At 52.4% G+C, this 6,596-nt stretch overlaps 1 pseudogene; it reads left to right on the top strand.

The window, feature by feature from the left end:
• Positions 1-4,519: 4,519 nt before the first annotated feature.
• On the top strand, positions 4,520-6,150 carry LOC144160862 (uncharacterized; annotated as a pseudogene).
• Positions 6,151-6,596: the final 446 nt, after the last annotated feature.

The following is a 6,596-nucleotide window of genomic DNA, read 5'->3' as shown; positions in this document are numbered from 1 at the left end:
TATTTATATATATATATATATATTCCTGGAATGGTTGCGGCTGAACGACGTATTTCGAGACGTGGCCTTTTGAAGGCCGCTGTGATTTGAAGTAATTGCCGTAATATTTAGGATGAAACACAATGGAGCTATAGAGGGATACAAAAATGTCTCTAATAAACCAATACTGCAAATTATCATTTTGTTCTAACTATATTCATTTCAGTTGTCTGATCCGGTACTCGCGCTCTCTTCAAACTAGAGAAAGAGCACATGTGGGCTGTTCACGGAAAATCTTAATCCACACGAACTGGTTCCCGAGGATCTCTTTGGCACCATGTGTTACTTCGGAGCACTTAGCACATAAGAGGCCGTACGTCATTATTGTTATTTTCTTTAGAACGAAGCAGGAGTGGGTAATTGCAGGTTAGCGGCATCGAAAGAGTTTTAGATGCAAACATTCCCATGTTGGCAGCTGTTCAGTGACCCTAAATACGGGCCAAGATGTACATGGTGTTTATTGGCTGAACGGTATCTTTTTTTCGGTGTCGAGATCTTTAACACTACGGATGTTCCGCCTTGACGCAATTGTTTTGTTTTGCTCTCTTCAATAAACACCAGAAAGCACGTGTTCCTTACTACATTTGCGCTACTGGACCTTCCGGGGTCGTCGATGTTCGGGAATCGCCGAAGGCGATAATCACGCAGAAACAGTTCCGAGCTGGGGCGTTTCTTTAAGCTGCCTCCTTTTATCCCTCATGGCGGGTAAGTTCATGGTTATATGTTTTGTTTGATACTTTTTGTTTTGCTGGGAATCATGAGATCATATTGTACTAATACCAGCCAGAAAGTTCAGCCGCCGTCCGTCAGAACGTATTTATTTCCACCGGAACACTTCCCCCGATGCTACAAGTTAGCCTAAACTCGGGCATAGCATATGCTCCCCAGTGGCTCCCAAGATGCCCGGTGTATGCGAGTGGGCCTATAATGCTCCCAGAAAAACATTGAGCAGTGCATAAAGAGACGCATCGAGAAGAGCGAGTGCGCTAGCCTAAACCATCCACTTCGGGTGCCTTTCTGCAACCTGTTAAAATGCTGGATACTTAATTAACGCCTAATTTCAACAACGCCGCTAACCGCAATGTTTGCTTAAGTGTTTCCTTATTGTAACGACCATTTATTGTACTATATTGCGTTCATAAGATTCTTACAAACCACATGACTACGTCACCGCAATACTGCTAACAAGGCCATATTTGGTGCTTTGTTGCTGAAAAAAACAAAAAAAGTGCCACATGTTTTGATAAGGATCATAGAGAATAACTTCAGCTTTTTTTTGTGAAAATGTGAAAAAATCGAAAATGTTTTTTTTATTGGCTTTCAAATTATACCAAAACGGGTTACCTGGCTGCAGTAGAGTGCCTTTTAAAATTGAAGTCTTGACCACATAAAATAAATGCCCGAATATTGAACAAGAAATGAAGAATAAGTAAGAAATTTGAACTACCTAGTTTTTTTTCGATGCAGAGGGAAAAGACCCCAAATATGACCAATTTTGAAAAAAAATTTCTATTTGATAATTTTTTTTTTACATTCGCTCCCCACGCCGAACACGAATATACATTAAATCATTTGGAGTGTGCAAAGTCCGTTAAACATAAGTAGGGCGAGAGCTGCTGTAGTATTTATTTTGCAGTGGTAGAAGTTTCAAATTTACCGCTACCCACTCAATGCGCCAGTTACCCGAGCCGACTCTTTTGTTAGGAAAGGAAATTTTGTTTCCACAAAAAAAAACTTCAGATATGTTTACCCCTTTGCACAAGGAGCTTGTGGGAATCGTGGAGAACCGCGACCCGCGATCCCGTGCCGGCGCACGCTTCGGGAGAGACTAGTGCGCTGAAACCGGTCCGGCGACGGCGCTCCCCATCCAAACCGAACCAGCCATCACCTGAGCTCAAACCCGCTGCCCAGGGGGATTCATCGTAGGCCGCCCGCGTTCGGAAAGGATCCCAGGTGAGCAGCTCGGGCGGGGCAGCCTTTTCTTCCACACCCTACGTGATCTCCCAACCCAAACCGCCAACCCCTTCGACTCCCACACGGGAAAAAATCGAATTCCGCAGGTTGCAGGCCCAAGTTGCCTCGTTAACGCAGACGGTGCAGGCGCTTGCGAACCGCTCGTCCTCACCTAATTCGACACCCCTCGGGCAGGCGCAGGAAGCGATGGATAGTTCCCTCTCCGAACACAGGAAAACCGCTGCGAACCTCGGCCCGCTTGAGGAGCGCCTAAGCAACCTAGAGGCCCAGATGGCGTCCATAGGGACCATGATCGAGAATCGATTGGCTGCCGCACTCGAAACCGCTTTTGACCGCATCCCGGGCAAGATAGCGGCCCAGATGTCCCAACTCACTGTTAGCACCCGCCGTCCTAATCTTAAGCGAGGATCTCGTTCTCAAGCATCCCGGCCCCTTTCCAAGGTGGCCGAGGTAGACCAGCAGTCTAACAGTTCCACTGCGACCTCGGAAGTGAACACCGGATCGAGCAGCGGAGCCCCTATGCAGCCCTTTGCTCTCCTGGAGGCCCCCCACACGTTTAGTTCTAACAATGGCGGGAAACGGCCCTAGATCGCGCCGCGACCGTTCAAATTCGGCTATTTTTACAATCCTACAGTGGAATTGCCGCGGATTTAGGGCACGCAATAAGCGGGCTGCTCTCCGGCTGCACTTATAAACCTATCCGCAGTTGCCCGCGGTAGTGGCCCTTCAGGAGACGGGCGAGCACGTATCTCTCACAAATTTTACTGTGTACCAAAGGGATGCACAAACCGCACTCTGCGTACATCAGAATTACACCGCCAAACTGGCAGATCTCGACTGCGATCCGCTTTATTCATACGTTATGGTGACTCTCCTCCCGCTTAGAAAGCAAGATCCGTCCCTACACATCCTCAACATCTACAGTTCTCCCAAACTGCCTAACGTAACTTACGCTGATGTGTTTACCAAAGCCCTTACGGTGGCAGCCAGGGAGCCGCTTGTAATTGTATGGGACTTTAATGCCCCTATTCCTCACTGGGGTTACCGTAAGGAGGAACGGCGTGGTAGAAAGTTGGTGGAACTTATTGCCACCTTGGGCCTCACTATCCAAACGGACCCCGCACACCCAACCCGCATTGGCAACTCTGTAACTCGGGACACCTGTCCTGATCTCACACTTACCAAGTACATCAGGCATGCAGAATGGCTCAACACCGATGAATCTCTCGGCAGCGACCATTGCATTCTTCTCACTATAATTAGGACGCATCCCCTTACCCGTCCCCATCAACAAGCGAAACTTCCGGACTGGGACAAGTTCCGTTCGGAGTACACGACTTCGGCCCCCATAGCTCAGCAAGGCTACGCCACTTGGTCTCAACACCTTGTGACGTCGCTTCGACAAACTGAGCAGACAGTTCAGCTTTCAGAGGCCACGCCGGCGGTGGATAAACATCTCCTGCATATCTTGGAGGCTCGGCGTAGCCTAGTCCGCCGCTGGCGCCGACAGAAGCATAACCGTAAGCTCAAACTCCGCATAGCAGCCCTCACTCAGGAAGCGGCCGAGTGCTCGGCCCACCTCGCTGACTCCAATTGGGTAGAACGCTGCAACAATGCCGCCAAGCATATGTCCCACCGCAGCACGTGGCATTTCTTCAGGGCCCTCATCGACCCTAGCCAAACGCGCACAGAAATGCAAAAACATCTTCAACGCGCGCTCCACGCTTACGCGGGTGACGCGGATAAATTGGCACAGGCTCTTAGGGATAAATATATCTGTGGCCCGCAGGACTCCATCGAACCGGCGTTCTCATATGCAGGCTCGGAGAACGCAGACTTGGATCGTTGCTTTCAACTCCACGATCTGAAGGCGGCCCTGTCGAAAATGAAGCGAGGAACGGCGCCGGGTCGGGATCAAGTGACGGTTAAGCTTCTAGCCAACCTCCCAGACCCAGCATACCTTCACCTCCTCGACTACTTCAATCAAATTTGGGAGGGGCGCGAACCGCTACTGGTACGGCTCTGGTAACTTTTATTCCCAAACCGGGCAAGCCTATCAACATCGAAAATCTACGCCCCATTTCGTTAACCTCGTGTGTGGGGAAGCTTATGGAAACAATGGTTAGGGATAGGCTCTCCGATTACCTCGAGGTCCAGCACACTTTTGCCGACACTATGCACGGCTTTCGTCCACATCGCTCTGCTCAGGACATTCTCCTACAGCTCCATCGTGACGTCATTGAGCCGATCGAGCATCCAAGTAACGACGAAGGTAGTCCTCGCCTTAGATCTTAAGGGGGCTTTTGATAACGTTACCCACGAAATCATTCTTACCCATCTGTCCCAAACGAACTGTGGGTATAATGCTTTCAGGTACATCCGTGAGTTCCTGACTGAACGGCAGTCGTACCTCCGCATTCAAGGCAAGGAGCATATCCCATATCCTCTGGGTACTCGAGGAACACCACAGGGAGCGGTCCTCTCTCCTCTTTTATTCAATCTCGCCATGGCTCATCTCCCCCCACTGGTGAAGGATATCCCCGGTGTACGGCACGCTCTGTACGCCGACGATATCACGTTGTGGGCAACCCAGGGTTCCCTTGGCAGCATTGAGGCCAGCCTTCAGCATGCAGCAACGGTCGTAGATGAATACGCCCGCCGCTGCGGCCTCGAATGTTCCCCTGCAAAATCTGAGTACGTGCATCTTCGCCCCAAACCAAAAGACATGACTCAAATCGCACTTTCCTTGAGCACCGGGGCAATCCCGGAACGCGAAGAAATCCGCGTCTTGGGACTCTTCATACACAAGAGGAGGAAAGTCGACACAACCCTGCGCAAGTTACGTATGGTCGGGTATCAAGTGGGCCGCATGGTCCGTCGGGTCTCAAACAAGCGGGGGGGTCTCAGAAGCCACGATGCTTTGCGCCTCGCCAACGCTTTAGTGACCAGTCGGATCCTCTATTCGACACCATACCTACGTTTGCGCAAATGTGATGTGCACACGCTCGAAGGCATTCTCCGCAAGATATACAAGCGCGCCCTCGACCTACCGATCTCGACGTCTAACCAGCGTCTTGCAGATTTGGGCATGACCAACACGTACGGAGAACTCAAAGAGGCCCATCTCTATAACCAGTACCTGCGGCTTGCCAAATCGCACGCTGGGAGATGCCTCTTACAACGCCTCCACATCTCCTACACATATCAGGCAGAAGAGCGAACCACAATCCCAGAGGACTGGCGTGGTGCGCTGGATATCCAGCCTCTACCCCAAAACATGGCTAGGGGGACTCACGAAGGCAGGCGAACTGCGCGGGTTACAGCCTTGCAAGGACGCTATGGGTCCCGGCCTGGAGTATTCTACACGGACGCGTCTGGTCCTCACCACGGGGGGGCTACACGGCAGCCGTAATCCATCAAAACGTGCCTGTTCAAGGGCTCACTTTTCGAGCACCGGACATTTCTCATGCGGAGGAAGTCGCCATAGCACTCGCCGCAGCGGATCCCGCATCTCGGATCATTATTACCGATTCGCGGAGTGCGTGCCAAAATCTTACCAAAGGTCGCATCACCATTCGCGCTGCTCGAATCCTCAAGGGCTGTTATTATATGGACCGCCCAAATACACGTTCCGTCATCTGGACTCCAGCTCACGCAGGACTAGGTGGTAACGAGGCTGCCGATGCCTCAGCCCGCGCGCTTGATTCCCGGGAGCCTCCTCGCCCTCCAGCTCTTGACGATCCAGAACCTAACCCGGTCAGCTCATTTCGCGACATCACCGCGATGTACAAATCAAACAGGCTCCGATTTCCGCCTCCGGCGCCGGGCCTGACTAAGGCTGACGAGCGCTGGCTCTTACGGCTATACACAAACACGGTATTGTGCCCGGCGATACTTAGGCACTTCTATCCGGCCTTCTCCGGGGAATGCCCACACTGTGATCATCCGTTTGCGGATACTTTCCACATGGTCTGGGCATGACCATCCAACCCGGCGGTCCCCCCAATCACGTCCCCTTTCCCCCCTACCCGTGAGAGCTGGGAGGCTGCCCTGCTCGGCTGCTCGACCTTGGAGGGCCAAAGAGCCCTCGTGGCCAGGGCGCGCGCCACCGCGGAAGCCACAGGGGTCCCGAACTAGGGACTCCTCCTTGAGTTTGTAAAGGGTCGGCCCTTAAGGCCGCCCTTATCTCTCACTTGTACATATTCTTAATAAACGTTTTTCACCACCACCACCACCCGCTGGTTCGTCGGCGTCTCTCGAGAGATGGCGCCACCGATGTGGGCGGGGATAGGCGCGCGGGCGGCGCGGGAGTCGGGAGAGTCTCGTCGGAGACCCGGTTGGGGCGAGATCGGCGGAACCTGGCGGCGGTGATGGATACGTGCATCTCAGGTGGGAGCTTTGTTTGTCGCGCGCCGTGAGTGCCTGCCTCCCGTTCGCGGTCACGACCCGGACGGCGTGATGCGTGAACGCCGTCGAGCCTTGTGCTCGCATGCTTTGGGATTCCCCAAATAAACGGCTGTGCTTGGCACTACTGTCTACTGTGTTCTCGTATCGGCGAACCTCGCTGGGCTGCCGAAGGCATG

The sequence above is a fragment of the Haemaphysalis longicornis genome, unplaced genomic scaffold, assembly GCF_048455015.1.
Source record: "Haemaphysalis longicornis isolate Haplotype H1 unplaced genomic scaffold, Haemaphysalis longicornis Haplotype H1 scaffold_11, whole genome shotgun sequence".
Classification (NCBI taxonomy): domain Eukaryota; kingdom Metazoa; phylum Arthropoda; class Arachnida; order Ixodida; family Ixodidae; genus Haemaphysalis; species Haemaphysalis longicornis.
The sequence above is the reverse complement of the archived record's forward strand: the minus strand, read 5'-3'. Positions and strand labels throughout refer to the sequence as shown.